General features: G+C 39.0%; 1 long non-coding RNA gene across 1 annotated transcript; it reads right to left on the bottom strand.

Annotated features, from left to right (window-relative positions):
- Nucleotides 1-8,756: 8,756 nt before the first annotated feature.
- LOC127057306 (uncharacterized) lies at nucleotides 8,757-22,146 on the bottom strand. The gene is made up of 3 exons (XR_007776055.1): nucleotides 22,037-22,146; nucleotides 11,354-11,450; nucleotides 8,757-8,831 (listed from the first exon to the last, which is right to left on the bottom strand). It is a non-coding gene; the product is annotated as an uncharacterized LOC127057306 (long non-coding RNA).
- Nucleotides 22,147-23,277: the final 1,131 nt, after the last annotated feature.

The raw sequence follows: 23,277 nt of genomic DNA, 5'->3' as shown, positions 1-23,277 counted from the left end.
ATTGATTTCAATTACACTGCTCACTTTATTTTTTATTACAAATATTTGCACTGTAAAAAGCAAAATCGTTTCAATTCACCTAATACAAGTACTGTAGTGCAATCTCTTTAGCATGAAAGTTGAACTTACAAACATAGAATTATGTACAAAAAAACTGCATTCAAAAACAAAACCATGTAAAACTTTAGAACCTACAAGTGCACTCAGTCCCACTTCTTGTTCAGCCAATTGCTCAGACAAACATGTTTGTTTACATTTGCAGGAGATAATGCTGCCTGCTTCTTGTTTACAATGTCACCTGAAAGTGGCACTGTTGTAGCTGGCATCACAAGGTATTTACATGACTAATGCACTAAAGATTCATATGTCCCTTCATGTTTCAACCACCATTCTAGAAAACATGCTTCCATGCTGATGATGGGTTCTGCTTGATAAAGATCCAAAGCAGTGCGGACTGACGCATGTTCATTTTCATCATCTGAGTCAGATGCCATCAGCAGAAGGTTGATTTTCTTTTTTGGTCATTTGAGTTCTGTAGTTTCCGCATCAGAGTGTTGCTCTTTTAAAACTTCTGAAAGCATGCTCAACACCTCGTCCCTCTCAGATTTTGGAAGGCACTTCAGATTCTTAAACCTTGGGTCAAGTGCTTTAGCTATGTTTAGAAATTTCACATTGTACCTTCTTTGCGTTTTGTCAAATCTGCAGTGAAAGCGTTCTTAAAACGAACGTGTTGGGTCATCATCCGAGACTATTAGAACATGAAATATATGGCACAATGGAAATAAAACAGAGCAGGAGACATACAATTCTCTCCCAAGGAATTCAGTCACTAAGCAATTAACACATTATCTTTTTAACAAGCATCATCAGCATGGAAGCGTGTTCTCTGGAATGGTGGCCAAAGCATGAAGGGACATATGAATGTTTAGCATATCTGGCACGTAAATACCTTGCAATGCTGGCTACAAAAGTGCCATGTGAATGCCTGTTCTCACTTTCAGGTGACATTGTAAATAAGAAGCAGGCAGTATTATCTCCTGTAAATGTAACCAAACTTGTTTCTCTTAGCAGTTGGCTGAACAAGAAGTAGGACTGAGTGGACTTGTAGGCTTCAAAGTTTTATGTTGTTTTGGTTTTGAGTTCAGTTATGTAACAAAAGAAATCTACATTTGTAAGTTGCACTTTCACAATAAAGAGATTGCACTACAATACTGATAGGAGGTGAATGGAAAAATACTATTTATTTTGTTATGTTTACAGTGCAAATATTTGTAGTCAAATATCATAATATAAAGTAAGAACTGTACACCTTGTATTCTGTGTTGTAATTGAAATCAATATATTTAAAAATGTAGAAAAACATCCAAAAATATTTAATAAATTTCAATTGGTATTCTATTGTTTAACAGTATGATTAGAACTGCGATTAATTTTTTTAATCTTGATTAATTTTCTTTAGTTAATCGCATGACTTAACTGCGATTAATCAACAGCTCTAATATAGAAAGAGCAATCAAATCACTCCTGAGCCTTCCTTTGGTTAGGCTAAACACGCCAAGCTCTTTGAATCTCCTTTCATAAGGTAGGTTTTCCATTCTTCAGATAATCCTAGTAGCCCTTCTCTGCAGCTCTTCCAGTTTGAATTCACCTATATTAAGCATGGGAGACCATAACTGAATACAGTATTCCAGATGAGGTCTCACCAGTGCCTTGTATAATGGTACTAACACTTCCCTGTGTCTACCGGAAATACCTCGCCTGATGCATCCTAGGACTGCATTAGCATTTTTCACAGCCATATCACATTGACAGCTCATAGTCATCCTGTGATCAACCAATACACCCAGGTCTTTCTCCTCCTCTGTTGCTTCCAAGTGATAAGATCCCAACTTATAGCAAATATTCCCGTTGTTAGTCCCTAAATGCCTGACCTTGCCCTTTGCACTATTACATTCAATTTCATTTCTATTACTCCAGTTTTCAGCATCATCCAGGTCTTCTTCTGTGACATTCCAGTCCTCTGCTGTATTAGCTATGCCTCCCAACTTTGTGTCATCTGCAAATTTTATTAGCATACTCCCACTTTTTGTGTCAAGATCGGTAACAAAACTGTTAAATAAGATTGGTCCCAAAACCGATCCTTGAGGAACTCCACTAGTAACCTCCCTCCAATCTGACCATTCACCTTTTAGTATGACCCATTGCAGTTTCCCCTTTAACCAGTTCCTTATTCACCTTGCAATTCTCATATTAATCCCCATCTTCTCCAATTTAACTAATAATTTACCATGTGGAACTGTATTCAATGCCTTACTGAAATCCAGGTAGATGAGATCTACTGCATTTCCTTTGTCTAAAAAATTAGTTATCTTCTCAAAGAAGGAGATCAGGTTGGTCTGGCATGATCTGCCATTTGTAAAACCATGTTGTGTTTTATCCCAGTTACTGTTCATCCCAAAGAGTTGCATAATTTGACCCTTTAATTATGAAAATATGTGCATCCCTTTTCACATTACCAGTATAGATCTTTTTCACTCAGAAAGATAGAGAAGGGGGAGTCAAAAATTTCCAAATATCTTGTATAAATGCTGCCACCTCCTTTTTGCAATGTTATGTCCTCTAATAGAAGCAAGAGTCAGACATTGGTGCAACCAATTATTAATTTTGGGTCCAATCACAGATACTTTGAATTCCAACTTCATTGGTAGCTTTGGGCACTCAACAAATCTCAGGAGGACCTAAGTATCTTTCAGAATTGGCCTTAAGTCACTATAATGCATAGATATATACTTACTTTTGAAGATTATAATTTATAGATGTATTCATTTATTTTTCTCTGTAAGCTCTGTAAGAATATATGGAGAGGTAATAAGATGCTGATGTTCCTTGAATGCACGCATGTGTCCAAGCACACTGTTTCATGGCTCTGGCTGGCAGTTGGGTCAGGTGACCAAATATCACGTGATGACAATCTGAAGGTGGTGTTTCCTTTAAGAGGGAGTCGCCCTACACAGATGTGGGAGACAAAAGGCCAAGGAAAGTACCTGGGAAGGGGCTTTCTGCACCAGAAGGCATGGCAGGAGAGAAAGGCAGGGAGAGGGAATAGAAGCCTCAGCTGGAAAAAGAAGCTTTAGGAAAGGCCAAGCAGCAATACCTGGGGATGGGAAGGAACAAGAAAGTTTATTGGGAAGATTTATGTTCAATTGAGTAAAACTGTTTTGTTAAAAAGTCAGACCCCAAGAATGGAATGTACTTGAAGCACATGAGTCGTCAGCGTGCATTCTGTGGGAACTGAGTTGGGAAAACTGAAGTAGCAGACACATAATCAGATGGGGGAAGTGGACTGTTACATCAGGAAAAAACTTCCCTATAAATGTAAAAAAATTACAATAATCAGGCAAAATTACTTCACCAAAGTCTTTAAATAAATGTTAAAATTCATAATAAATGCAAAGTTTCTACTCAAAATCATAGAAAAGATTAATTAAATAAAGCCTTCTCTGTAATTATGTGTGTGTGTCTCATAAAGGCCAAAGGTTATTACTTGTATACCAAAGAAAGCTGGAAAAAGTGGGCCACATCTTAGCTGGTGCAAATCAGCATAGTTTCAATTACTTCTACTGAACTATCATGATTCACCTAAGCTAAGGATCAGTCTCAAGAAAAAAAACTAGTATGCTACCTGGTAAGTGTAAATTATTGTCCATGTTAATAACAGTGAGAATCCTCTAAATCAGGGGTGGGCAAACATTTTGGCCTGAGGGCCACATCTGGGAACAGAAATTGTATGGCAGGCCATGAATGCTCACAAAATTGGGGTTGGGGTGCAGGAGGGGGGGAGGGCTCTGGTTGGGGGTGCAGGCTCTGGGGTGGGGACAGAAATGAGGACTCCTGAAAGCAGTGGCATGTCACTTCTCCAGCTCCTACATGGAGGCACAGCCAGGCGGCTCTGCACGCTGCCCTGTGCACAGGTGCCACCCCTGTAGCTCCCATTGGCTGCAATTCCTGGCCAATGGGAGCTGCAGGAGCACCACTTGCAGTGGGGGCAGCGTGCAGAGTGGAGCCCCCTGGCTATGCCTACATGTAGGAGCCAAGGGAGGATATGCCGCTGCTTCCAGGAGCTGCGTCCACCGGCCTCAACCCTGCTCCTCAACTAGATCACCAGAGCAGGGCAAGCCCCAGACCTCACTCCCCAGTGGGAGCTCAAGGGCCAGATTAATAGGGCTGGCAGGCTGTAGTTTGCCCACCCCTGCTCAAAATCCTTTAAAAGTTCTATTTATAGAAGAAGAATGTACATTATCATATCCACAGAAAGTGATCCAGATCTTAATTTTAAGTACACAATTCCTTAAGAGACTTTATGGAAAGAATCCTTCAATAATTTTTGATAGAAATTTTAGAATTTATCCTGAATTTCAGAATCATGAATACTACATTAATGAAATGCTTCCTTCTGCCAGTTACCTTTCCATACTGTTTATAAAGCTATGTTATTTTGACTCTTTCATTATTGTTTGAGAATAAATAACTTCAGATTTTTTTTTAAATGATAGGAGTTAAAATGAGAAGCAAGAACAAATTTCTTGTTGACATTTCTGAGTTAACATATTTATGCTGATATGTTTATGTTATATTTGTGTTAATATACTTTCTTCTGCTCAGGGCAAGATTGTGTATAAGAGTGCAGGAAAGGTACAAAATACCTTCCCAACCTTGTATTTATATACAGTTGAAGACACAATCTGAGTTCTTGTGTTCAGAGACAGCAAAGATAGCTAGCTGAAGGCTGGCAACAATGGTGATACTAGAACCTTGTCTGCACGAGAGTCAGTCCTGTGGACTCCTGTAACTCCTACTAGGTGTCAGTAGCACTTCAGGTGCTCAGTATTTCTCAGAATTTGGCCCTAATATTTACAAATGTGTCTGTGATGTACATCTACACCACTGGTTTCCCTTGTTGTTTACCAATTGAATTCAAGTTGCCACAAATTGGTTAAACCTCAAATCTCTCTAAACTGTGGGACAAGTTCTCCTCAAAGCAAGAGCCAGCAAAAGGGTCAGTTGGAATTGTGGACTGTGGGCCCCAGAAACATCATCACCTCTTAGAATCTTTCTTTACACCTTAACATAAAATACTTGAATTGGAAAGGCTTTCATTTCATGAGAAATAACAGAAGATAATTGCTGAGTAGATCTGGTTGGAAAATGTCTTTTACGCACTCCCACGATGGAAAATTTCAACTTTTTGTTGAAAAACTGAAAAGCTTTTGTGTTTTAAGGTTTGTTTGGTTTTTACAAAAAGTTGGAGTTTTCAACAAAATATTTCATGTAGTTAAAAACCCAATTTTCTGCTCAAACTGAAAAAAATTCAACCAGCCCCATTGCTGAACTATGGAGGTTAAGCAGGAGGTGTAACAAGACTGTGGTCATGGGGGCCTTCTTCCAATATGAGTGATGGGGGATTTCAATGACCTGGACAATAGAAGGTACTCCTGTGTAGTAGCTTTTAGTTGGTGCTGTGATATATTTCCAGCTTTGGTGTTGCTTCTATGGAATTCATCCTCCAACTTGCTACTTCTGCTTGATGCTGTATAAACACATAACAAAAAGGAGGTTCCTGCTGCAAAGAACTCACCATCAAAGTATAAGACAAGAGACAACAGATGGATGCAGACAGACCAATGGAGCAGAAAAAGGAAACAATGAGATAATTTTGGTCAGTACGATAGGCTGTGGACTCAGCAGATTAGCAGCCGTTGGTGAGGTTTTTGTATCACAGCATCTGTCCTGCCTTCTCCCTGCTCCCACTTCCAGTCCTACTTCATTTAATTTTGGGAATACATTGTGTGGTTCAGATCCCTGGCAGAATGTGGCATGCAGGTGGATCGTGCCTCTATGACCTTGCTCCAAGCAGACTTACTGTCATCAGGGGCTTGCAACACGAAGTATGATACTGGCCCTTCAAACATAACTTCCTCTTCTAATGGTCAGTGTCGTATCATGCATATTTCGGATTTTTAAAACCTGGAGTAGTCAGGTATTTATCTTTTTGTGCATCACATTCGCTCTCACACACAGATGCATACAAGCACACACTTGAAACTCTGTCCACAGCTCAGAAAACTGATCTAATAACTCAGCCAATTAAAATACTTCCTACCGCTATTTCTTAGCTAACCAATGCACAGCCATCCAAACAGACTGCAGAAGTAGAGGGAACAAAAATAAAAAGCATTTTCACTTCTTTTCAGTGCTTTGGAGTTGCTCCTAATGCTAGAGTTACTAATAATGAAGAATAGTGTTGGGAAAAAATGAGACACACAATGGGAGACTACAGTAAACCACAGAAATGAGATTTAAAACACAGATGTTTTTAAAACAAAAATGTAAGTATGTGAAAAGATAATTTGTAAGGAAATTAATAAATAGTAAACGTTTTTCTTATTTGAATTTTGTATGACTCACTACACACAAAACACAGCACAGGATACTATTAATGAGGCTGTGCACGTCGTGGGGTCCCAACAACAGCAGAAAATACTTTGCTTACTATAAACCCTTCTGCATAGAATTAGCTCATTATTTGTACCATCCTTAACTCAATGGGGCCTACCATCCTGAGATGTTCCCTACATATCCCATGAAACAAACTGCTTGAGCACCAGTTTTGGAGACTGATCCAAAACCCGTTGAAGTCAACAGGAGTCTTGCTACTGAATTCGGTGGACTTGGGATCAGGTCACTGGGGAGAAAACAGACTACTCAGTGAAGGAATGCCTGCTCCATAAGCTACACTGGATTGCATAGGGTTTATTCATTACCTGCTCCTCCCCTGTGTGCATTGCCTTCTGCTACAGGTGCAATGGGAAAGGGGGACATTGGAGATAGAGATGAGGCATGGCATGAACTGAGGCCACTTCCTTCCTCTTATGGACAGAAATAGCTGCTTAACAGACATTTTGTGTATGTAGAGTTTCTGCATCCCCTCAGCAGGGGTAATTCTCCTTATGCATATACTCTTGATGGTTAGATGATGTAATATATCTGTGGATGTATAAACATAGATACAGGTAAACCAACTCTCCAATATATAACAACTGGTCCTGAAGCATTGTTTTTTGTCTCAAATACTATTAATTTGTTTTAGCGTTTATATTTGATAGGTTACTCTGCTGCATTTAGCACACATTCTTCACCAAATGCTAGAAAATAATCCTAGATTTCAGGCCAGCTTGGTTTTGGCCCCACCTAGGTATGTAGTGAGAAGGTACAGGGAAACATACAAAGAGGCTTCCCTGAAAACTTCACCCCTTTACTCAGACAAGATCCCAGGCATCTTGATTTAAAATTATTTTTCAAAATTTCCTCTAACCTACAGTAGCATTTAGGAAAAGTTATTTTTTCCCCTGCTTTCCCTGAAGTGTTCATTAATGCAAATAGTAGAAACCCAGTCTCCAAAAATATATTTGGACCTAAAGAAGAATAACATCAGCCCCTTTAAAGTTTGGACATCCATTTTAGAAGAAAAATGTATTGGTTTAACTGTAGTTCTCATATTAAGTTTAGATGTCTTATACATTTTTTCATATGGTTAGTATCAGTCAAGCATGGCTGATATTCTGGTAGCTCAGTTTCATGATATTTTCATACAAAATATCCTCCTGAAGGTAAGTTAAACACTCCATAGTCCCCAAACTAAAACTAAACTTTAGAAAAAGATTTTTAAAAATGGTCTACTGAGTTAAACTATATACACTAAATGTTATTCCTGGCATGATGTGTGACCACATGCTACATAATTAATTTTCTCTCTACAGAGATTACTAATTAAAAAAATAAAATATAAATCCTTAATACTGCTTCTCGCTGAAATAGCAAAAAGTTGGACTAGGCAAAAAATCTGTGAAATATAGCTATTATAAAAGCGCTTGTAAATATAGTGGAGCTTAAACTGGCCAAAACCATCCCCTGTAATGGAAAAATCTGTGAAATGGGACTATAGGGTTGTTTCCTCTGCAAGGATTCACTGACAACACCATCACAGCACAAGGGGGCAGTTTGTTTCCTTGTGGAAAAGGCAGTCAGAGTTGGTTTCAACCCTAGAAGATGCTGGGGAAGCCACTAGAGGCCAGAACCATCTGAATGGAGGCACTGTGCCTCTGCACCAGCCGTAAGGGATCCATGAGGCACCCTCTCCCCCATGGCTCCTGGCAGCACTGATCCATTGGAGATTTTCCTCAGGGACTTTCTGGCCGCAGCTGCTTCTGGCTCACCGAAGTTGGCTATACAGGAAAGATAATGGAGCACCAGATTGCATTATCTTCTCTAATTTCCAAGCAGCCAGAGGCATCCTTTCACATATACACCGTGACCTCCCATTACCTGCCCAGTCTCCACCTCTTCTCCAGCACACACCTCAGTCCACAGGTTCTGGGGTAAGAGGGTGCCCCAGTAGAGGCAGAACCATTGTTCCATTCACAATGGGTGATATCTGTGCACATGGGGGTTCATCCATATATATAGCTATGGGGGAACTCGTCCATTGTGTGTTAAGAATTCTAAAGCAAAATGAGCTAAATTTTAGCTAGAACTGCAACATAGTGATCTGGTTTTGACATAGCCTCATGGATTTTAGTGCCTTGCATTTTCAAGACTGACTTAAAACTGCTTGCAAACCATATTTCACCACGCTCTTGTCTAATACTTTGTGGTTATCCTTCAGGCCAGAACAAAGCAAAGATATTAATCATTAGCCAAATAAAGTTGTCAGCCTGTTCCACCCTTTATTCTTTCTAAATAAAGATCAGTTGGAATAGATTGGAATCTTCACCCTTTTTGGGAAAAAAGTAAAATGAAAGAACTATAAATTATAGGCCAGAAAAATAACTTTTTGCAATGGGTGTCGATATGGACATATCTAAGTCAGTAGGTTGTTGTTGTCATTGTTTCTTGATAAAATAGGATGTTTTGTTTTCTTTCTAATATGCCTTATGGGAGAGGGAAAGAAAGCATCCGTGCTAAAGCAATCAATCTGTATTTCACTAATTCAAAGTCAGACAGCAATAGTGCTACATTGAAAAAAGGAGTCTCCTTTAAATCAGTATATTGTAATTGAAGCTGAATATCCTAACTTTCTGGTAATTCATCTACCTCTATTCATTAATGTATTTCTTATTAAAATTATGTAATTGAGTAAAGTTGAGATCTGCACAATTCGTGTTTTCCTGTAGGGTAATATAAGTATAAACCTGTTTCATATTTTTTACTGTTTGTTGCACAGAATTTTGGCACGGACTAGACATTTGAAAGGCTGGAGTGAAAGTACCGCTATTAAATTTTTGTGAGAAGATTTGCAAAACTACGCTGATAGATTTAGAAGCAAAAGGCCCATTAACTTTCAATGGGACTGGTGCAATTAAATCAATTAGGCCTTTTTGAAAAGGTTCCACTGAAGTGTTTGCTTCTTACCTCTCAATGCACAGAGGGTAAGATGGAACATTTTGTTCTTAATTTCTAGAATCTTGTCCCTAAATTCAAGGTCCTGCACAACTCTGTCCCTCCCTGCTTGCTCTGGTCTCTTACTATGTTACCTATTTTTCCTCTACTCAGCCAATAATTCCATTCTCAGTGCCCCATTTGCTTCTCCTTCAAACACCTCTGCACTTTCTTCCACATTCCCTCTGTTCACAGAATACCCTTCCTGAACCCGTCCACAACACACTATCCTCTCTGTAATCAAACACCATCTTAAGGGAGGGATAGCTTGGTGGTTTGAGCATTGGCCTCCTAAACCCAGGGCTGTGAGTTCAAACTTTAACGGACCACTTAGAGATCTGGGGCAAAATCAGTATTTGGTCTTGCTAGTGAAGGCAGGGGGCTGGACTCAATGACTTTTCAGGGTCCCTTCCAGCTCTGTGAAATAGGTATATCTCCATATATTATATTATTACAGCCCCTTTCTACTGTGATGCCTACAAGAAACTAACTAGATGATTGCAGCTTGTTTTTGGGGTACTTGGGCAAAAGGAAAAGCTCTCAAAACATTGGGCTGGATCCTCTGCTTAAGTTACTGCCCCAGCAGCACAAGAGAGACTTAAAACTGTCCTAAAGGGAAATCCCCTGGAACCTTAAGGAGTCTTAAAGCTGCCTGTCAAATATGGGAATTCCTTGGTGGTACAAGCATAGTCAGCTCTGTGCCATCAATTTTCCCACTTCATGTTGGGTTTGCGTGGAATAACCTGGAGCTTGCTGGTGACCCTGGGCCAGCACAGCAGACCCTTGAGGACTGTTTCAGCTGTTGTCAGAGCAGCCCTGTTTCAGTTCAGTGCTTGGGAGTGAAATGGCTCCCTGCCAATCCCAGGATCAGGATCAGGGGGAACATGGTATTATGTTTCCTCTGCTCCTCTTTCAGTGGAGCCAACCATCTATCCCATTATGTTCTTAAAATGTTGTATTTTAAGAAAAAGGCCAGTCACTACCTGGACACTTTACTTTATTGTACCTCTTTTCCCTAATCTCTGTTTTTCTGTTTTGTCCTTTTAAAGTGCAGATGGTGCCATGGTTGAGACTGAGCCACTGTTCTGCCTGAGAGGGGCATGGATCATGCCTCCTTTTGTATTTGTCCAGGGCTTCCACTTTGTGGGCAAATAAATAATAAAGGAATTATAATAAAGAAATAAATGTAGGTCTCCTCAGAAAGGGTTAAATTCTGCCAGGTCTTGGATGGATGTTCGATGGGGAAAGGATGAGGGGACTTGCAGAGTTTTTGCCCACTCTACCTGAGCCATGCAAGATGCAAAGAAGGGTGACCTGGTACTCCACTGAGAACTAAGTGGAAGGGCCTGGCTAATGCGCCTGGTGATACATCTTGGTCCCAAAGTGGTTTGGTGACATGACCAAGGCCCCCAACAAATCCTGGCTACCTGCAGCCACTCAGAAGCAGGCATCTGGGTGGTAATGTATGTTTTTCCTGCTTTGGACCTGTCATAATGTTTAACACTGAGGGAAATGAAACCAGGTCCTGTCCCCCAAATCCTTACCTATTAGGTCTACATCTTCCTGGACAAGCAGAATGGATCAGGGAAACAACACTTGACTGCAAAAATTCTACTCCCTCCTCAGAGTAACACTGGCAACCAAAAGCCAGAATTTAACCCCAATATTTAACTCCACAAAGTTTTAAAAATAAATATATTTTCCATCCCATTTCTTTAGGCACAAAAGCACCAAGGAAAGTTATTTATTAAAGTGACTTACATCCAAAATTAGGCACAGAATAAATATTCATATCATCAATATTAGCTGGCTTTGACTGTTGTTTTCATGATTCCACAACCATCTAACTATGAATTACCTGGGCTTTTCATGGAAGGAACTGTCTGTTTGTTCTGTTTTATGCTGTCAGTGATGTGTAATCAATTGCTGCTGCTTCATTTGTACTGCCTATGACACTAAGGAAAATTAAAATTAGCATAAATAATTATAGCATTTAACCTTTCAGTATTAGCACAGAATAATATATAGGTGATAAAAAGGCAAAACTCCAGGGTAAAGGAATAATTTTCACAACACATCATTTGATAAACAAAAAAGCCAATGCAAATAAAATGAAAGAAGATGAGTGTATGATGTTAATTAATGTTACAGCATCTTAATGGAATCTTTACACTGTAATGTTTTTAAAATGAACTGAAAAACAAGATTATTAATCATGCAAAATGTAAACTGGGAAAACATTACACAGCTTCTTCCGCTACATGAAGAATTTGCCAGGAACCCACCATACATGTGGTATTGCCCTCCCTTGAGCTACATGTCAAGAGGCAGCTTCAAAGGAATTAAGGAGTAATGTCCTTTTCTGCTGCTCTTTCGTCCTCATATTTAAAGCAAATGTTGGGACAGTGTTGGCCTTAATTAAAAATGTGTTTTGATGTTGCTTCTTAAGGCATGATGGGAAAGTTTGGATGAAGTAGTTATGATTTACTGCCTGGAACACACCTAGTTTTCTGATGAGAGCAATGTATCATTTTTTCTTTGCAAGAGGTTTTACTGTTTAAATATTTTTTTGCTAAACTAATTCTTACATATACAATGAGGAAAACAATGCAGTTACGTTTCCATAATTTTCCACAAGTAAAAAAAGTAATGGAAAACCAATGTGAGTAATAAATACAAAATATCCTCAGATTCTCATGTTGTTTCATTCCTTTTTGTCAACATTTAAAGCAGATAAGATATACCGCATGAGATCTAATACCTGTTTAACTCTGGAACATATAAAGGATGACAATAAACCTACAGAGAGAGAGTAGATATATGGATATACAGACAGGATAACATTTTCAAGGTTTCTGGTGGAAAAGTCCTTACAACAGATGTATTTTTTAATTTAGGTTTTTTACTACAAGCTTAGATCATTCATAATTATACCCTTAGACAAGAAGGGGGTATAAATAAACTTGAATGGAAAGGAAACAGTCTGTACAATAATTTTCTTTGGATCACAAGTCTGAATTTTTTAAAAAGAGGCTTTCCTTGAAGGATAGGGTGAAAGGCATTTAAAATATGGCAAGCTTCCCCACTTTCTTCTTTGTTTGAGCAGATGGCTGGTGGCCAGCAAAGGCTGAATATGAAAAATACTAATTTGTGAGGCAGATTCTAGCCCTCTTACATAAAATGAATGACCAGAGCAGAAATAGTCACAGCAGAAGGACGGGAAAGAAGGACCAGGATAATTGTGTCTCAGAGTTCTGATGGTCCTCCTGAAGAACTGAAAGAAACAAACCACTGAAGAACAGAAGATAGATTAGGAAAATAGCTCAGGAAAAGCAATCATATGATCTGCTACTCCTGATCCTTGTCAGATACAGGTTCTAGAATTTCTTTTGAGTTGTTAGAATAACAATTTTAACACATAATAGAGGGGAAAAGGGAGAGCCTGGATTCAGAGGCCTTGGATTCAGGGGTGCTGATAATCCAGAGACAAAAGTCAATAGTGAATTCCAGTACAGAAGCTTTGGTGTTTCCATCTGGGGACCAGAAAACATCTGAATGAATGAGAGGAATGATCTAACAATCAATAACTTTTCTCAAGCCATCACAAGAAGCCTTTGAACAATATCACAAGAAGGAATAAAGGAGAAAAATTGTTCTAATGAAAGGGGAAATAGACCCAGAAACAAGACCACATCCACACACAGTACAGTTTTGAAATAATAAAGGTAAAAAGCAAATTAGTCTGGAAACAGTAGCTTCAGCCCATAAGAAATATAGTTGAATCTGCTTGTAGCAAACTTGGTCATAGTAAAATGTGACTTACGGCAAAAAAGAAAGAACAGAATAAATTGCTTCTGTTCATTCTAAGTGACTTTCATTCCTCTGAAAAGGATGCTTTACTGCTTATCATGAAGTTTCACCAGACTAAATTAAGTGGGTTCCACCCTGCAGACAAGCGCTGGAGTTCAGTGCTACATTCCCAGGGGCACACTTAGATCAGAGGAGGGAGATAAAATGAGAAGTTGCCTATATCTTTTTTTAATTATTTATTGTTAATTAATTATTATTATTGTGATTGCCTTTAAACAGACGTTCAAGTCAAGCCTATTTGTCTAAATGTCTTAACCATTCAATAAGAACATAAGAAATAAGAACGGCCGTACCGGGTCAGACCAAAGGTCCATCTAGCCCAGTATCTGTCTAACGACAGTGGCCAATGCCAGGTGCCCCAGAGGGAGTGAAGCTAACAGGCAATGATCAAGTGATCTCTCTCCTGCCATCCATCTCCATCCTTTGATGAACAGAGGCTAGAGACACCATTCTTTACCCTTCCTGGCTAATAGCCATTTATGGACTTAGCCACCATGAATTTATCCAGTTCCCTTTTAAACATTGTTATAGTCCCAGCCTTCACAACCTCCTCAGGTAAGGAGTTCCACAAGTTGACTGTGCGCTGTGTGAAGAAGAACTTCCTTTTATTTGTTTTAAACCTGCTACCTATTAATTTCATTTGGTGACCCCTAGTTCTTGTATTATGGGAATACGTAAATAACTTTTCCTTATCCACTTTCTCAACATCACTCATGATTTTATATACCTCTATCATATCCCCCCTTAGTCTCCTCTTTTCCAAGCTGAAGAGGCCTAGTTTCTTTAATCTTTCCTCATATGGTACCCTCTCCAAACCCCTAATAGCTGAGGGAAGGGCATTTTGCAAGTCAATGAAGGAACCAGGAAGCCCTTGCCAATGGATACAGCCTGCAAGTTATGAGCTACATCTTCTAACTGGCCACAGCAACAAAGAGAAGAGTCACAAAGGCCACACTATACTCATTTGCAGCATTTCTAATCATTCTATATCTGACGCCCTGATCTTTACCCGCACGTAGCATAGAAGATCAAAACCAGGGGGCTGGACTGTTGGATCTGTCATGAGATAGTCAGTGCCTACGACTGAAGCTTATTCTTCCCACCTAGCATGCCATCTGGAGGTGATATGGAGGTTCTTTAACAGAATTTTCTAAATGGGGTGCTTTGAGCTAAGCTAGAGGATCAGAAGATTATGCATATCTTTAAACAAGGGTAGATGTGGGATGTATCCTTTAGGGGAAGGGGTAAAGAATAATCAGGGTCTTCTGAGTTTGCTGCAGCCACTTGCAGTAGGGACTAAAGAGAACCCCAACTAATCTTGCAATAGCTGCTGCCAACAAGGAGCAAAGTTATATTATGGCCTTTCAGAGCTCCCAAATGCAAAAGGTGAAGAAAAGGGAATCTTGAGCTCATGAAACCCTTTTCTATTATATGAAAAGTGGGTACAGAGAAGTTGTTGCAAAGAAACAAAATCCTTTTCCTTCTAACAGGGTTTCACAGTGCATCTTCTAGGATCTGGAAACAAGAGTTGAAATCAGTTTAGAGGTTAGAGGCTGAGCATAATTCCTTTGTAATTTTCAAACAGCCAAAGTAGGATTAAAGAATGTGCCTGTTTTGGTCTGTTGACACCTAGAAAAGCAGGAAACAAGTGTGTAAGCAAGAATAGCATTTAGGGTCAGATTTTACCATCAAGTCTGCACTTAGCTGTTATGGAAAGAGCTTATAGAATTTACTAGGGATAAATGGCAGCTGGGGGATCCTGCAGGTCGCAACAAGTGCCCTCTTCCCCTTCCCTCTCCCTCTCCCTTTTCCCTTCCCCTCACTTTACAGCTGGGCTTTTAAATCCAGCTGTGTGAGTGTATTCAGAGTCAACAGCCCTCTGACAGGCCAGTAGTACTGATGACCCTAAATAGCAGCCAAGGTCTCTTCTGTCAAACTCCTTGCTGCTGCCTCCCTGGACTTCTTCCTACCCCTCCTTCTCAGAATTTCTTCCCTGTAATTTCCTTGGGTTTACCCTTCTTTCAAGGCTAGGATCCCAGGGCTTATTCTACCCCTTGGGTATCATCCTCACCCCACTCTGCCCCCAAGACAGTGACTGAAGACTCCCTACAGCCTCTTCTTGCTCTCACTTCCTGTTTTATAATCCTTAGTTCCTCCCCTAGTGGGTTTAATTTGCCATTAAGACTTATCAATCCCTTATCAATCCCCTCCAGGTGCAGCATATAAGGTTAACCTGCTCTCAGGGCTGGTGTGGGGTGGGCACCCCCATCGCACTAGCCCTAAAGATTAAAGACAAAATCTCAAAAATATGAACTAGCCAAAGCAGTGTCTTCTGCCTGAGCCTTGGAGAGCCTGAAATACTAGCTCTAAGAGTGCTTGTGGATTCTGCAGTTACTGACTGTAATTTGGCATTTTTTCCAAAGTGCCATGGAATTCACCATTTTTATCAGGTAGGCAACAGTCAGTCACCTTTCTCTCTCCCTGCTATGCCAGCAGGGCCACCCAGAGGGGGCAATTTGCCCCGGGCCCTGGGTCCTGCAGGGGCCCCTCACAAGAATATAGTATTCTATAGGATTGCAACATTTTTTATGGAAGGGGCCCTCGAAATTGCTTTGCCTCAGGCCCCCTGAATCTTCTGGGCAGCCCTGTATGCCAGGACCTGCCTGTAGCTGTCTCTGATTCCACAGGTCTCCACACAAGGAGGCATTAATTCCATTATCATGCACCACCAACCCGCACTATTCTAGCAGCAGAATATTGTGGAACAACAAAATAGAGTCCAGCTTCCAGCAAATGAATGCAGTCAGGGTATAGGGGAGAAGTGTAGGCTGGTGAGCACGGCCCAGTGGAGATCAGTTGAGCAGCTGAGGCCTGGGTAAGCTAAGGAAGGCAAGCTACTGAAGCCAGCTGGGTCACCTGAACAACATCATGAAAGCTAAACTCATCAATGTCTATTGACATCTCTCTGTTTAATTGCTTTTTAAATCAAGATGTATTTCATTAGATCTTAAAATGGATTACAACGCTCCATTAATTTTGTCATTATATATGTGAAATCTCGTCTTGATTCTATGGGTCATATATGGGCCTCAGTCTGTGAAGGGAGCGCCTGTTGACATCAGTGTGAGTTCTGCACATGGACTGAAGGCATGATACGGCCCATTATTCTCAATTTTCCATAATCCAATTTCTGAGACAACACATCACAATGGAAATTACTTATCTAGAAGACACAAATAAATACAGTCCAGGTTTATTGTATGGCTCAGATTTTTCTTCTCAGGATTCAAGAAATTCCAACATGTGTTCTGTATCCACATTTCCATGCTTGTTGCTGAAAGGTATTCTCTTCTTTAAGTTTTTCTTTTAGTTCACCAAATATAACATTTATCTTTTAAAGATTAGATAGATAGATAGATAGATAATGAGTTAGCCACTGAATATGCCAGAAATGGAATCAGCAAAGGATCTGAGCTTGCTCCAATTGGGTGTTGTGTCAGAGCAGGATCAAACCCTAAATTATTACATTGATCTATTTTCTTGTTCTGTTTCACAACAGAATGATTTAAAAATCTGAAAATGTCTGGCTTGATCAAATGGAGACTACAGGATGTATAGTTTGAGGGCTATGTACATTAATGAAGGAGAGTATCTGGATGTAGTAAAAATGAAGTATAATTAGGAATGATAGGATGAAATTAAGCAAGGGACAATTTAGACCAAATAGCAAGGAAAAAATCCTACTAGTGAGGCCTATTAAATTATGGATTAGATTCCTAAAGAAGTAACATTACCACAAATGTGTTATGTAATGCTGGCTTGTGTGTTATACATGCTGGGGCACTAAATGTAGCATTATATAAACAGATGATATTTAGATAATGATCTCTGACACTGTGGCTTCCATGCCACATATCATGAATGAAATCAAAGTTTTTAGAGCTCAGTTGTGCCTTTAAGGCATAGCTCACACTGGGGGTATTGCAATATTCCATCCCAAAACTCCCCAATATGCAAGAAGTGAAGAGAAAACAGTTGTGCCCTGTCCTACTCCACTGCACGCTAGTGCGTTAGCAAGGCAAATTTCATTCAAAGCCAATTACACAAAATCTAAGCAGTAAGCTTTAAGGCAGAATGGAGCTTTAAACCACAGTGAGGAAAGGCACCCTGCCCCAGAGGAAGCTTTAGAAGCCTTGTGCGTGAGGCTCTGAGAGCTCATATAGCAGCAGATATTGCTATAGTCTTTTACAAGGGGCAACATTTGCCCCTCCACACTGCACACTAAGCAAAAGCAAAAGGAAAGAAGGAATTCCAGTGCCTCTCTCCTGCTGTCACATCTATGCAATGCAAGTAACCATTCTAACCAAAAGTAACTTTTGATTAAAATCAGGAAAGAGCAGTGTTAAATACATAGGCGAGAGAACTAGAGAGTCTTTAAAAATATTAGAACAAAATCTGGAAAACTGGGGCAAAAAATCTTTGGCTCTTCAGCTGATAGATTCACCAATATTATTACAATGATTCTTGACCAAAAATGCTTCTGCTAAAATGTTTCCTGTAAAGGTACAAGAGTGTCTCTAATCCAGCACAGTGCAGCTTATCTGAGAACATGAATGGTTCATACTGTACTTGTTGTTGTCAGTATGGAATTAGACTTTTGCCCATACTCCTCTTATTCCATAATTCCCATCCAAAGCAAAGGCTACTGCAAATTGGCACACACTGGACATTACACTACCGCTCAAAGTAAGGAACAAACTGAACCCAAAAGCTATAGTAGTTCTGACTCCTCCCTCTTAAAACCTCTCCGAAAAACACGGATTTATCCTTTGGGGAGTTAGATGGTCTCATCAAGGATTGCAAAAGCATGTAAAATGAGCAATTATTTTAAGCAATAGGAGAGAAAAATGTGTACATTAACACTGTGATGGGTTGTAGCCCATCTGCCCAGTAACTTATCCGTTCAGTACTAGTGACTGTAACTATCTTTACATTTAAAGCTGGAATTGTTAATATTTCTGGTATAAAATAGTTACTCATGCATGGAGTGCAAGAGTTCTCTGAGTTATTGTAAAAGGTTTAAGTGAACATCCCTGATTGGCCAGTCACCAATCCCCCATAAGGAAACACACAGGCCATCCTAATGGTTCAGATATAAAAGTACACAACATTTTTGAAAATAGTATTTCCAAGAAGGAGTCGGCCAGGATAGTTGAAATTAGTCATGCAGCAATTTCCTTCAACTTCATAGAACTTCTCCCACTACTATCATTAAATTCACTTGGAAATTACTTGAATAGAGCCCATGTGTAAACCATCCAGGGATTCAAAAATCAACAGTGCCAATTTTAAAACAATGTAATACTTTGGGCTCCATATGTGTGCGGACTGTTGCACACATAAGCACACAGTATAAAGTGACAAGCAGGATAGGAAATGCCAAGACACCTGATCATGTAATAGAGAATTTCTGCATGGCTTCTGAGTTACTTCTGCCTTGTCGGAGAGTCAGGCCAAACATGAGAGTGCAAACCTCTGTGACTCATTTGCAAGTACAGGGTCAGATTTAAGCCTACCTCTCCTCAGACCTATACCCACTCTATCCAAAGTCCAGCCCTTTTTTATCCTGCATTCTTGCATTAAGGAAGAGGCCTTGAAGGTTAATTCTTCTCAGCACCAAGGACATCACCTAGTGCTTAACTTGACTACTTGAGCCCACAAAGATCCTACTCATTCTTTTCTCAAAGTGAAAAAACCAAGGGGGGTGGGGGGTGAGAAAAGGGAGGGCCCAGTTCTGCTTTTGCTTAGGTCAATGGCAATTCCCATTGACTTAAATGACAGCAGGAAGAATGTCATATCTTCTGTCACAACTAGTCTGGTATGTCAGGTACCTTTCAACTGCAGTAGCAATCACTGCAATATAAAGGTAGAGCTGCAGACTTTTCTGTTCCAGTGTGTTTGTGTTTAATGTGCACTTACTCATCCAGGGCCATGAAGTTTCCTTTGGCAATGGAACCATGGCAGTGCCACTAAATAGGATGGATTTGGGGTACAAACCATCTGAATGGAGCAGAGATCATCCCTGTGGGGATTCCTTGTCCACTAGCATGTAGGGAGGAGATGGAAGTGGAGTGCAGCTAGGAGCTGGGGTGGAGGACCTGTTATGCACACCCTCCCATTCTCCCCCTGAAAAGGGGACCACATTAGAGTGATACCACCTGTTGCAGCCTTTATAGGCTCTCGGTCCTTGCAAGAAAATAACTTCTCCCTTCCCATTCCACACATCATCCCATAGTTACATACTCAGACAATGCCCTGGGGAGCAAAATTAGGTCTGTGTGGAGCAAAGAAAAGAAGAGGGGAAACTACAGTTGTGAAAATACTGGCCAAAAAAAAATTTTAGGCTGTAGCTATTGCACATTATCCTGTATTCATTCTGTTAGCTAAAGTACGGTTGGGAAAGTACTTCAGTATTGGGTATTCTTCATTAACTTTTAGTGGAAGTTTTGTGTTGACACTCTTAGGACGAACCTCAAATGCAGTGTCCTTTGTGGGTAACATAGAGACTAAGTTCAATCAGATAATACTTAGACCTATGATGGACTATAATTAGATGAGAATTTTGATTTTTTTCATAAAGATTTCTGACTGATAGAATTGTTCTTTGATTGCTTCCGCAGTCACTGAGTTTTCAAGGTAAAAATAAATAAACTAACTCTTGTGGTCCATGAACAATAGGATGGTTAGTAATTTGTACACTTTACACACTATCTTTTTATACTGATTGAATATCTCTAATTATCAGTGAACAGTAGCCATTGCAATTCTTGCTCTTTGATAAAGACATAAAAAATTGGGGAAAGTAGGTCAGACAGGTATTGCTATTATGTTCATGAACTGTGGGGGTTCTGTTTCATGTGTATTTGTTTGTTTGTTTTTTTAAAGAACAATAATGATATTGTGTTAAAGTGATGAGACCAGAATTAATTTAAATAATATTGGGCTTGATTCGTGAAAAAAAAATCCTTACATAGTAGGATGCCATTATTTCTATAATTTTTCTACACATAAGTCATGGTCAGCATTCAACAGCTCAGAAAGAGACGTTTCAGATTTATATAGGTGTAGTTTTAGCTAAACACTCAATTCCATGGGAACAAAAAAACGAGTATGTGGAAAAAGCCTGCCCTTTCTAGTTCAGAACTAAACCGATCAGAAACTGAAATTCAGACAGACTCCGATTCCAGGAAATTATTACTACAATTTTAGCATCCACCATGTTGCAGTCAGATAAGAAGAACAAAATGGGCACACAGAAAAAAAAAAGTTAGATAAATTATATTAAAATAGTCCTTTGCCTTCTGCACATTAGCACAACTTCCGTCTTCAGTCAAATATAAATTCATATTCTGTTAAAAAAAATATGGACTCTAAACAAAACCAGGAATTACTATAAAACATTTAAGATGGTTTTAAAAGTAATAAATTCCTTCATTTGAATACAATTAACAGATTGTTCTATACTTTTATAGTACGTATAAAAATGTTTTGTTCAATACACAATGTGGACATATTTATGCACACAATATTTCTAAGCAAAATATATCAGCACTGTAAATAAAATATGCTTTCATTTTGTTCTTTTAATTCAGCTTCCCCTCCTCCCTCCCCCCCCCATACACCTTTAAAGAATAAAATGTGTACCTTGGAGAAATAAGCCAGCAAGTGGAGAGCATGATTTTTTGAACACTGATTTTGTAGCTGGCATAAGTTTCTGAAAAAAAGCATTGGTTAAAGAAGGAATGAGTGGGATTGTGCTATCGCTAAATTAGATTAGCATTGCCTGCTGTTTGGAACATTTTTTGCAAAGGCTAAATAGTGTTAATATGTCTATCATTGCAAAACTCTGGGGTTTTTTTGTTTTTGTTTTTGTTTTTTTGACATTTTTCCTATTTCAATTTAAATTGGTGCTTGTTCAGTAAACAACTTTGAACCATAACCTAAAAGGACACTGTCAACTTAAAAGGCACACTTTCGTCTGAAAATGCTGTGCCTAGTGTTGTTACAAGGAACCTTTAAGATTACCGTAAAGGAGAGACATTAGAAAAAAATTTATCTTTTTAGTTTGTTTTTACTGTGCGCATTTGACAATATTTTTTCATGATCAGTATTAGTGTTTCCTTTTTATAATCAGTCACTTTCCTGTGGTGTTTGTGTGTGGTTTTTTTAGGCAGCAGGAGAGGAGAGAAAAACATTTTTAAAATTAGGTATATGTGATTGTAAAATTACAAAAATTGGCAGGATTCAGGGCAGGGGCAATACCTGAAACTACTTTTAATTCAGAGAGAGAGAGAGACTAGATCTTATGTTCTTGGTGATACTTTAAACTTTAGTGGGGAAATAAAGCCTACATAACATATTTATTTTTTCTTTCCTTCTTACAGTAACTTTGCAACCCCCATCCTCACTTTTAAATTATTTTCCACAGGGTAAATTCTACTCTCAGAAAATCAGCGGAATTACTTTGAGTATAAGATATTTAACTGAGAACAGAATCTGACCTGATGATGTTTATAATTGTAAACAGCCCATGGAAGTAAATCAATAAGCTCAAGTGAGACACTAAATTTATAAGAAGAAAAATTCCTTAGATGTATTTTGTAAAATGCACCTTAATTAGTCTATATTGCTGTGTTGTGGCACAACTCCTACAGTCCTTACTTGAGTAAAATTCCTCTCAAAGTCAATGAGTCTTTTGTTTGATTAAGGTTTGCAGGATCAGGCCCTTTGTGAACATAAGATATTTTCCTCTTAATTTACACAGTTTCAGGAGGATTATTTAAGACTCGTAAAGCCACATCACAATCTCGCTTAAACGAGTTTTATACTGATGTAACTTCTTTGATTTCAACAAACTTACTCCTGATTTACACCCTGGTGTTTGCAAGATCCCAGTAAAACCCAACAGGAGTTCTTGGTGACTTTATGTTACTATCTAATGAAATAGGTTTGTTTTTTAAACAATTTCTGTGAGAACTTCAGGCTGTTTCACAGAGATGTGATTCTTTTTTTGCGTAGCTTTCTTCATTTATGTTTTCTTTTTATACTTATTTTATATTTGTCAATAACTTTAAAATATAATCTCAGAAATAAAATAATACCATTTACACTGTGAAAAAAATCTTTGCATTAATACAAATACAGCCATTTAACCACTCTCCTGGGGCTTTGTAGCTGTTTATGTCACTCGTCTCCCATTTTAACATCATTCTTTAAAATGAAGGGGAAAAAAATCAACTTGCAATTTAGACAGTTACCAAATTACCAAAACTAGTGCTGCAACTCTTAATGAGCAAAACCATTAACAATTTTCCTACTGCAGCCCCTGTTCAAATACCTTGGACACCTTGTTAGCACAGAATGAGGTGTTCAATCAAGAGACTGGGAATTGGAAGTACCAGGGCACAGTTTTGAGTGGTGATTACAAGGGCATGAGTGTGAGTGCCAAAGTAACAGTCTTCTACACTGCAGGAAGCTGAGAAACCTACAAGTCTACATTTGTAAATCAGCCTGGATGATTACAGCAGTCACAAGCAAAGAACATATGAAACAATTATTTGTACCATTCATCCACTCTTTTAATTTGCTCTTAAAATGAATACAGTGATACTTAGAGCCATTGGTGCTTTGTCTTTGTAAATTTAGTACATGGCTTCATATTTTTCAAAGTGGCAACCTAAATGGCACAAAAGTAGAACTATAACAAAGAACTATTGTTACATGATTGTTAAATCACTTTAACTGCAATAATCTAAGCTTATATTAATACTCAGACATGTCTTTACATTCCTCTTAGGTTTCTATGGCAGATCTGCAGAAATGTAATGATTTTAGACATTTCTAACTATCCTA

This window comes from Gopherus flavomarginatus, chromosome 8, assembly GCF_025201925.1.
Source record: "Gopherus flavomarginatus isolate rGopFla2 chromosome 8, rGopFla2.mat.asm, whole genome shotgun sequence".
NCBI classification, from domain to species: domain Eukaryota; kingdom Metazoa; phylum Chordata; order Testudines; family Testudinidae; genus Gopherus; species Gopherus flavomarginatus.
The sequence above is the reverse complement of the archived record's forward strand: the minus strand, read 5'-3'. Positions and strand labels throughout refer to the sequence as shown.